This window comes from Cornus florida, unplaced genomic scaffold (genome assembly GCF_030987335.1).
Source record: "Cornus florida cultivar Cherokee Brave unplaced genomic scaffold, ASM3098733v1 CherokeeBrave_3.0.0_Hap2_Chr11, whole genome shotgun sequence".
Lineage (NCBI taxonomy): Eukaryota > Viridiplantae > Streptophyta > Magnoliopsida > Cornales > Cornaceae > Cornus > Cornus florida.
Genome location: NW_026775581.1, coordinates 22,316,946 through 22,328,096, shown reverse-complemented (window position 1 = coordinate 22,328,096; position 11,151 = coordinate 22,316,946).

Genomic DNA, 11,151 nt, shown 5'->3' with positions numbered 1-11,151 from the left:
AACTAAATGATAACTAATAAACCTCTGATACCAAAATCTCTAATTAAATCCATAAAAGGATAAATTTGTTAGTCACTAATTGACTCTAGAGAAGGGGGGGTTGAATAGAGTCAATGGTCAATTTTTGCAATTTATAAATTCTATTTCCAACTAATTATTATGCAATACACAATTGAAATATTCAAGCAATAGAAGGACAAGTAAAAGGAGATAGAGATAGGAAATTGCAAACAATGACTTGGCGATTTAGCGAGGTTTGGAAGCTCTTACTCCTCGGCTCAAGGTCCTCCCTTGAGACTTTCCAAAATCACTAGAGCTCATCCTTAATGGTGGAGAGGAAACCGTTAATTGAAGCAAGACCTTGTATCTCTTCCTTGCTAGGAGAACACCCTTCTCCTAGGCTTTGCTTTTGGGTCACACCAACCCTTACAAGATTGTAGAGATATATAAATGAAAATACAATTTTGTTTTTTTTGTTCTCTCTCTAGAAGATATTACAAGAATCAATCTCACACTAGAGTAAGTGGATGAAATAAATGAAGCTCTAGTCTCTTATCTAATATGAGAGAAGAAATGAGAAATAAATGCTCAGATTAGAATGTAGGGCTCTTTGAATGTTCTTGAATGCACTTGGATGATATACTTGAATGCTCTCTCAAAGAAGTACTTCTATTTGTAGACCAACCTTCTGTATTTGTAGAGATTTTGAGTTCAATAGAGTTGTTGCAGGTGGTTGGGAGCATTAATGAAATTTTAGCCGTTTGAAATTTGAATTTGTAAAGCTGCGACCAAACCGGTCGACATGTGGTATGAACCAATTGACGTTTTGGCATGAACCGGTCGACGTTAGCTGCAAACCGGTCGACGTATTCCTTTATGAACCAGTTGATGTATGCTGAATCCAATCGACGTGGAAGTGCCTTTTCTTGAAATTTGCTACTACATAGATACCGGTCGACATGTGTATCAAACCAGTCGACGTATATGAGTTCCTCCTTGAATTTTGCTACTGTTTAGATACCGGTTGACACTTGCAATAAACTAGTTGACGTGAGTTGCTTGATCATGCTATTTTGACATAGTAGCATATAAACACTCTTTAACTGGTTTGTTATCATCAAAACTAATGGATTAGGGTCATTTGATCAACAATCTCCCCCTTTTTGATGATGACAAATCACTCATGTGATCTTGAAATTATATATGGTTGTATTTTTAAAAAAAAATACCCCCCTATCAATTTGCACGTAGAATATATAATTATCATGTTTGAAGGAATATAATTTAAGTAGACATGACATAATATCTTTTCCTAGCCAATATCTAATTTTGGAAATGTTATCTCCCCCTGTTTACATGCTTCAAGTGATCATAATCATTTTATATCATAATGTTCATGAAATGTATAAATGACATTTTGTAATTAGCATAACATTTCAAGTGTACTGCAAAATGTCCATTGATTAATTAAGTTCAAGTGCATAGATCAGTTAAAATAAAAAAAAAAACAGCAAAATATCCATGATTGAATTAAGTATAAATGACTTTTTGTAATTAGCATAACATTTCAAAAAAAAAAGAGCAAAATATCCATGATTGAATTAAGCTACATAACAGCAAAAGATCAATGTACTGCCAAAATATCCACGGATAACTAAGGTCAAATGACAACTGAAAAAAAAATCTAAGCAAGGCCTAGACAACCCTAGATCACATCTTCTCCCCCTTTGTCACATCAAAAAGACGGGAAGGATAAACAGCTAGTGAGGTGGAAGATCGAAATTGGTGCACAACTCTTAGAGATTATCCTTCATGCTTCTCAGTTCTTCCCTTAGTATCATTACTTCCTCTTGAGTTTAACGAGAGACAGCCAGTTGTTGAAGGATTAGCTCGCGAATAGATGGTTTTGCAGGTGAACCAGCCTGCAAAGTGTCAAGAGGAATCTTAGTTTATGTATTAGCTGGAGGGATTTCATTATCATTTTGGTTCCTTCCTATTTCTTCCTCATCCGATTCTTCAGTTCCGCTTTCATTTTGTACATCACCTTCAATTTTCAGATCATACTAATTTCCATCATTATCTCTCTTTAATCTCATACGAAGAAGAGCCGATTTGTCAAAGCGATATTGAGATAGAAGCTTCATCTGAGGCTGTCTAGCAATCATAACCCTTTTTGCCCGGAAGATTTTAGTGAGAGGCATTGCGTATAATAGATGGGTATTCTGTTGGTTGACACAATCCATCATGTGATGGTAAATTAAGTGAGGCACATCAATTTTGCATCCCTTAAGTACGCACCAAGTCAAAAGAGCTTCCATGAAGGAAATGTCGGAATAGCCGCCGGACTTGGGAATGATAGAATGGACAATGACTCTATAGATTAATTGGGCTACCACGGTGAGGTCACTAGATTTTATGATATCAATGTCCTCGGTAGTTTTGTCATGACTGATATCACGAACAGCTGTGAGAGGATCAAAGTCATCACCTTCATACGAAGAATGAGTTTCATAGTGCCGGAGACCACCCTCGGGAAGATTCAATAACATTCTCAAATCACTCTTGCGAAGAGAAATTTCAACACTTAGGACATATGATTGAAGGCTATTTGTACCATCAATTTTCTTGAGGTGATTATAGAATAGGCGAACTAATTTTGGATAAAATGGAATTTCCATTGAGACAAAATCAGCTAATCCTACAGCTTTGAAAAGATCACAGGTATTGAGATTGTTGGCAATGCAATCGGCATTTGAGAGAGTTTTTCCATAAGCTACTTTATTTTGAAGAAATTTTGTTTCAAATGTCTCCTTATATTTAGGAGATAGGAAGAGCCTAAGGTTGTGAGGAGGAGGTGGGTTTGAAATGCTGGCTTCATGATCATGAGCAACCTTGGATCTCTTCTCTCGAGTTTGGGAAGAACAGGGTGGGTTTCTCCTAGGACTCATTGAGGTTTATAGTTTGAGTCTCGGATGGCAGAGTTAAGAGGGTAATAGAGAATATATGGAACTAATATTGATTGAAAGAATTAAAACAACTAAACCCTAATTTAAAGCAACAAAAATCGATGCAGAGAGAGCTGAAAAGCTTCAATGAATATATTTTTCATGAATTAAGCATGAATTGAAGATTGATGAACCGAAATATAAGAGAGAATTGATCTTTGAACCCTAAATTTGTTTTTACCAAAAAAGATTATGAGAGATTTAATACATAGGATGAATATGTAAACCATGATACTAATTGAATCATGCGAAGGATGATATGGAAAATCTTACCTTAAATGATGCGAGAATGGAGGAGGCTTTGAGAAACCCTAAATCGCCTTGAAGAAGGAAGGGAACGAGAGAGAATGTGAAACGTTAAAAGTAAAACCAATATGAGGTCACGGTTCAAGTAATAATATAGGACTGAAATTAAACTGGCACAAGAATTAGTCGATGTAAGCACTCCATGTGTTGACCGGTTCAAGTAATTGACACGTCACAGGAACCGGTTGATGTAAAAATTCCAAGTGTCAACCGGTTCACTTAAACCGGTTGATGTAAGGTGTGAAAATGTCGACTGGTTCTCTTAACTCAGTTGATGTAAAACTTGGAGATGTTGACCGGTTGGAGCTGAAAGGTTAAACCAATTATATTTTTAAGATTGGACAACTTCATTTGCACAAGCCATTCCTATATTCCTTCTAAGGGAGCAGAACTGATCTTCTTGAATAGGTTTAGTGAATATGTCTGCTAATTGCTTTTCAGTGCTTATAAACGTGAGCAAGATGTCGCCTCTCGACACATGATCTCTTAGAAAATGCTATCTAATTTCAATATGCTTTATTCTTGAATGTTGAATATGATTTTTTTAAATGCATATTACGCTTGTGTTATTGAACATAATAGGGATGTGATCATAGTGGAGTCTGAAATCTTCAAGTTTTTGCTTAATATAAAGAGTTTGAGCGCAACAACTTCCGGCTACAATATATTCGGCTTCGGCCGTAGATAGAGCCACATAATTTTGTTTCTTGCAAGCCCAAGACACTAGGGATTGTCCAAGGAAATGACATGTCCCACTAGTGCTTTTTCTATCAGCTTTGCACTCGCCAAAATCTGCATCTCAGTATCCAACGAGTTCAAATAAGGTATGTCTAGGATACCAAAGACCTAAACTCATGGTTTTCCTTAAGTAGCGAAAAATACGTTTAATGGCACGTAAGTGAGATTCCTTAGGATAAGATTGAAAACGAGCACACAAACATACACTAAACATGATGTTCGATCTACTTGCAATTAGATACAAAAGACTACCAATCATACCTCTATACTTTTTAATATCTACATTAACCCCTTTTTCATCTTTATCAAGCTTCAAAGACGAGCTCATAGGAGTATTGGCATGTTTGACTTCCTCCAAGCCAAATTTCTTTAGCAAATATTTAACATACTTTGATTGACAAATGAAAATGCCATCAAGTGTTTATTTAATTTGCAACCCTAAGAAGAAAGTGAGTTCACCCATCATGCTCATTTCAAACTCATTTTGTATGCAAGAAGCAAACTTTTCACAAAGCATTTTATTGGTTGATCCAAAGATAATGTCATCAATGTAAATTTGAACAATCAATAAGTTGCTATCAATAGATTTCGTAAATAGAGTATTGTCAATCTTTCCTCTAGAAAAACCATTTTCAAGTAAAAATCCACCTAGTCTTTTGTACCAAGCTCTTGGAGCTTGTTTCAAACCGTATAATGCATTTGACAATTTAAAAACATGATTTGGACAATCATAACTTTCAAAGCCCGGTGGTTGTTCTACGAACACTTCTTCATCAATGAAGCCATTCAAGAAGGCACTTTTTACATCTATTTGATATAATTTAAAGTTCTTATGTGATGCAAATGCAATGAGCATTCTTATAGCTTCTAGTCTAGCCACAAGAGCAACGGTTTCCTCATAATCAATTCCTTCTTCTTAATTATAACCTTGAGCAACGAGCCTTGCCTTGCTTCTCACAATTGTTCCCAATTCATCATTTTTGTTTCTAAATATCCACTTTGTGCCAATGATGGTCCTATTTTTAGGTCTTGGAACTAATTGCCAAACTTCATTTCTTTCAAATTGATTGAGTTCTTCTTGCATTGCCAAGAGCCAAGACTCATTATTTTCAGCTTCATGAATATTTTTCAGTTCAAGTTGTGAAACAAAGGTGACATAATTGCATATATTACTTATTTGAGATCTAGTGCTTATTCCTTTGGATGGATCACCAATAATTTGATTGATTGGATGATAAGGCACTTACTTCCAAGTCTTAGGAAGTGTATCCTTATGAGAGTGGCTTTCTTTTGGATCATCTTTGGAGAGATCTTCTAAAGATGAATCATTTAAATCAAGATTTTCAAGGTCCTTTTCAATCTCAATCACATCCTTATTATCATCCAAAGAGCATCTAAGAGGGGGTAATGGTGATTCATCAAATATAACATGTATGGATTCAACAACTATAAGTGTTCTTTTGTTGAACAATCTAAATGCTTTGCTACAAGAATAATACCCTAGGAAAATCCCTTCATCTGATTTAGGTTCAAATTTCCCTAGGTTATCTTTATCATTCAATACAAAGCATTTACACTTGAAAACCTTAAAATAACCAATGTTGGGCTTCCTTTTGTTCCAAAGTTTATAAGGAGTTTTGTTGAGAAGTTTTCTAATAATGACTCAATTTTTGACATAGCATGAGGTACTAATGGCTTCAGCCCATAGAGTCCTAGAAGATTTATGTTCATTCAATATAGTCCTAGCCATTTCTTGGAGGGACCTATTCTTCCTTTCAACAACTCCATTTTGTTGAGGAGTTCTAGGAGCCGAGAGATTATGATTGTATCCATTATCATCACAAAATCTTTCAACATCTTGGTTTTCAAACTTTCTTCCTCTATCATTTCTAATGGATTTAATCTTATACTCTATTTCGTTCTCAAATCTTTTACAAAATTTAGCAAATATTGTATGAGCCTCATTTTTGTAGGAAAGGAACAACACCCAAGTGAATCTAGAGTAATCATCAAAAATGACAAATGCATAGAGTTTTCTACCAAGACTAGCAATTCTCTCCAGGCCAAATAAGTCCATATGAATTAATTCAAGTGGTTTTGTAGTCGTTATGTCCTTTTTCCTTTTAAATGATGATTTGATTTGCTTGCTTATTTGGCATGCGCTACAAGTTTTATCTTTTGAAAAATTAGTCTTTGGGAGGCCTTTGACTAATTCATTTTTAAATAATTTTGAGATCAAATTCATGCTAGCATGACCTAACCTTCTAATACAAAGCACTTAACATCTTGATCATCTAATCCACACAAAAGCAAAGTATACACATTACCATTTCTAAGAGCATGAAATACTTCATTATTATCCTTTTTGACATTGCATTTATCCAATTCAAATAACACATCATATCCTTTAACACATAATTGGCTAATAACAAATATATTATGTTTTAACCCTTTAACAAGTAAGACATCGTTAATAGATAAGGAAGAGGATATAAGAATAGTTCCGATGCCGATGACCTTGCCTTTTGAATTATCTCCAAATGTAACACTTCCTCCTTTGTGAGACTTAATAGAAAGAAATTTTGACCGATCTCCCGTCATATGTCTTAAGCATCCACTATTAAGGAACCATTTGTCCTTGGATGAATATGGAGACTTCAAATAAACCTACAAAAGGAATTTAAGAAAACTTCTTTTGGTACCCACAATTTCTTGGATCCATGAAAGTTAGGTAGAGGCATATATGTCTCTTTAATAGCCCAAATTTCTTTTGTCATACATGGCCTAATAGGACAATGATTGATTTTATGTCCTAGCTTTTTACAATAATTGCATTTTGGACTAAAGGAGGAACTTTTAACAACATAGTTGTTCAAAGTTTTTTTCTTTTTTAATAAATAAGAATCTGTCATGAGGATCATATCCAAGCCCATCCTTGGCATATACATTTCTTTGTTTTCCAAGTATGAGGCTTAAATTTTCTCTACCTGTTGTGAATTTAGCTAAAATCTCAGTCCGGTCCTCAATAATGACCTTCAATGATTCATTTTCAGAAATTAAGTCAATTGAAGTCGATTCTTTAGCTAATTCTTTTTCCTTTTTCAAAGCTTCATTTTCAAGTTGAGATTTTTCAAGGTTTTGAGAGATGAGATATTTTTCTCTTTTAAGACTAGCATAGTTTTGAACCATTTTGCCTAATTCATCATGCAATTCTTTAAAAACATCTAGTAAGTAGTTATGAGCATCAACCAATTCATCATAAGTAGTTTCCAAATCAAACGAGTCATTATTAGAATTTACCTGATCTTCATCGGCCATGAGACAAAGATTGACCAACTCATTGAGTTCATCGTCACTTTCGAATCCATTTGAATCATCATCCTCCCATGTAGCTTGCATGGTTTTGCCTTTCTTTTTCCTTTCCTTTTCATTTTTGTAAGCATATCAATTGGACTTGAAATGTCCCGATTTTCCACAATGAAAACAAGTAGGTGTTTCACTTTTTCCTGCTCACTAGATGAACTATTTCTTTTGAAGTTGTTACTCTTTTGGTACTTCTTCATTTGAAGGTCCCTTCTCACAGTTTTGGTAATGAGAGCAATTTCTTCTTCTTCTTCTTCATCATTAGGAGCCTTATCAACTGTGACTTCTTTGGTAGTAGCTTGAAGAGCTATATCCTTCTTTTGAGTTTCTTTATCTTTATCTCTATCATTCGTTTCTAGCTCCTAGGCCATCAATAAACCAATGAATTCATCTATGGGAAATGTGTTGAGATCTTTGGCTTCTTGGATGGCGGTATTCTTGGCTTCCCAATTTTTAGGCAAAGACCTAAGAATTTTGCTCACATTGTCGGATGATGTATATGACCTTCTAAGAGCCTTCAAAGGATTCACAATGTTAGTAAAATTAGAGTACATTTCACTAATAGTTTCTTTGTTGTTCATGGTAAAGAGTTCATATTTATGGATGAGCATATTCATTTTGGATTCCTTAACATGACTAGTACTTATATAGGTAACTTCAAGTTTATCCAAAATTTCTTTGGCAGTTTTGCAATATGAAATTATATTGAATTCATCTTTGCTTAAGGCACAACCGTCAGACTGACTACTAATGGATCTTCATGAGGAATCTGAACAAGCAGCAGGTTCATTCTATCATACTTTATCGGTGTGGACGCGTTCTACTGGTGCAAAGCATGTACACTGCCAATCCTCCTTTTTAACTGGGCCTGGCGTAACCGCATTCTGAGCAATTCTTCTGACTCCATTGTTTGTTCAGGCCGGCCATGAATTGCATTTATAATCCGAACAGGCTGGGAGTTGTGTGGGTTTGGCCTCTGGTTCCGCTTGATCTGCTCAGTTGGGCGGTTCTGCTCTTGCGCCGGACCTTGAACATAGCTTGCAAATTTCCCTTTTGCGATTAGCATCTCTACCTGCCTCCTTAGGTTCCTGCATTCGTTAGTCTGATGTTCAAAATTACTATGGAAAGCACAATGTTTAGTTTGATCCCTCTGTTCAAGAGGTTGCCTGATTGGCAAAGGAGGATGAAACTTATCTTTGTTCTCTTGGTATAGCCTTGCTAAGGTAACTCTGAGTGGAGTTACTGATTCCTCCTCCCTGGGCCTTTTCTCCGCCTTCCATGAGGTGTGACGTTGCGGCTGAGCTTGTTTTTGCCGGATCTTGGCTTTGGACTTCTCTTCCGTCGAAATAATTGACGTCTTCCTCGAATTAGCTGCCTCTTCCTCCTCAAGACGAACAAAACCGTCAGCTCTCTCGTTCAGCTCGTCCATGGTCTTTGGCGTATTAACCACCAAACTGGTGTGGAACGGTATCCCCAGATTCATTACGAGTTTAAATGCTTGGACTGCTATGGACGAATGACACTCCATTACCATACTTTTAACGAGGTTGAACCGGGTGAGAAAAGCCTGGAGCCGTTCATCCTCATGCTGCTTCATTGTGAAAAGGCTTGATACATCCTTAGCCGGACGTTTATTCCCGTAGTACTGGCTTATGAACTTATCGCATAAATCCTGGAAACTGGCGATTGAGCCCTGAGCCAGATTCTTGAACCAATTAAGAGCTGGTCCAGCCAAGCTCGTAGGGAAGCATTTACACATCAAAGGATCATTGTTAGTATTCAGAGCCATTTTCAACTGAATATGGTAGATGTGATCGACCGGATCGGTTGTTCCGTCAAACAGAATGAAAACCGGCATGGAGAACTTCTTCAGATTCGGCGCGTTCAGAATTTCATCAGTGAACGGAGATGTAACCGTTCTTGCTGATAAGCGCAACGCTTCGTTTTCCCTTGAAAACTGTGATGGAAACCCCTGATCAGCAGATCTCCTTTCTGAACTGTGGTAATCAAATGTTGTTAATGAAGGTCGGTAAGGCGGATCGAATGACTTGTCCTCCTCAAACTCAGTTCGCCATGATGATGCAACCCTATGTTCATATGTCGATTCTTCCTCCCTCATAATCCGTTCGCGATGTGGTTCCAGATGAATAGATCCTTCTCGATCCTCTACTCGACGGACATTCGGAGGCAGATCACCGATTATAACTTCATCACGACGTGGATCAACACGATTGACACCTTCTGAATCATCTTGACGATCAGCTTGGGACGGTAAAGCTCCCTCTCCCTCAGGAGGTGGCCTCGGAATTGCAGGAGCCTCACGACGCTCCATTCCAGCTCGTAGCTCTGCATTTTCTTTCCTCAAAGCGTCGATCATGTTCATCAGCTCATCGAGCTTCGTCTGCTGGCCGTTCTCCAAAGGATTTGAGTTCGCCTCTCCGATCATCATTCCAGATCGGAGCAAAGTCATCAACTGCAGATTTCTTGATCAGATCGGAGTTCCGCTAACGCGCATACACCAGATCTGAACTCACACTTGCTGAATTCAGTCCGCTACTGGCCGGATTCAGTAATGACAACAAATCACAATTGTGCAGTTCGCCGGATCAAGTACAGATCTGATCTGCTTGGATCGGACGCTAACTTCGCGAAATCAACCGGAGCCTGGACTCATCGAGACAAATCGTATTATTGCCAATGTTGATTCAGCTTTCGCAGATTAATCGTCTTCCTCGCAGAGTACTTTGAATCGAATCGATCTGGAACAACATCAATGAATCCTTCCTATTCTTCCCACAGACGGTGCCAATTGAAAGTACAAAGAATTTCCCCCAATTAAAGAGAGAGAAATTTTTCACTCCCAATCCTTTTTTTTTTTAACCACTTTTCCCCTCTCGATTTTCCTTATTTATAGACGGTTACAACCTCCTCTGGCCTGGGCCTTATCTACTCCCTTTTGCCTGGACTCAACTTCTCTCATCTTAATATGGGCTTCTGTCATAACTTTATGGATCTGGGCCCATCCAGCGTGAACTTGCTCCATCCTATCTATCCATACCCGACCCGTCATTTGCAATACGGATCATACCAAGCCTGGGTCATTTTGGTGTCCTCACTTTTATAGAACATCACTTTAAAAGTAAGTACCACTCTCCTATTTTATTTTATTTTTTTTTTTTTTATCGGTAAGTAACCACTCTCCACTCTCCTACTATAAATTTTACTATATATATATTTTTTCATTTACCCTATGAAAATTCAAACTTTCACCACGTTTGAAAGACACTGGTAGACAATACAACTTCAATAAATTTTATTGGATAATAGTAATACTATGGATACTCAGGCGAGGGGAGAGAATAAAAGAAGAAGAATAACCCAGGTTGAAGTTTTAGCCAAAGAGTGCGGGAATGGTACGAAAAGAGGCCGATTGAGTGCGGGGAAAGTTAGAATAACCCAAGTTTTTTTCTTTCTGGAATTGGTAGGAGAACTATATATATATATATATATCCTTTCCCATCATTTGGAAAGAAATTATACTACTAGTATGATTTACGCAGAAAGTGGCTATCCTCCGTGTTTGGACCTTTTACTCTCTCTCTCTCTCTTTTCTCTCTCTAACCGTTTTACAATTTATATCTACAACCAAATAATAAAATAAAAATGGTTATTCTATTCTATTTTTGTTTTTCATACTAAACGTAGCATAAAAATAATTACCACCCTCCTACTTTAAATT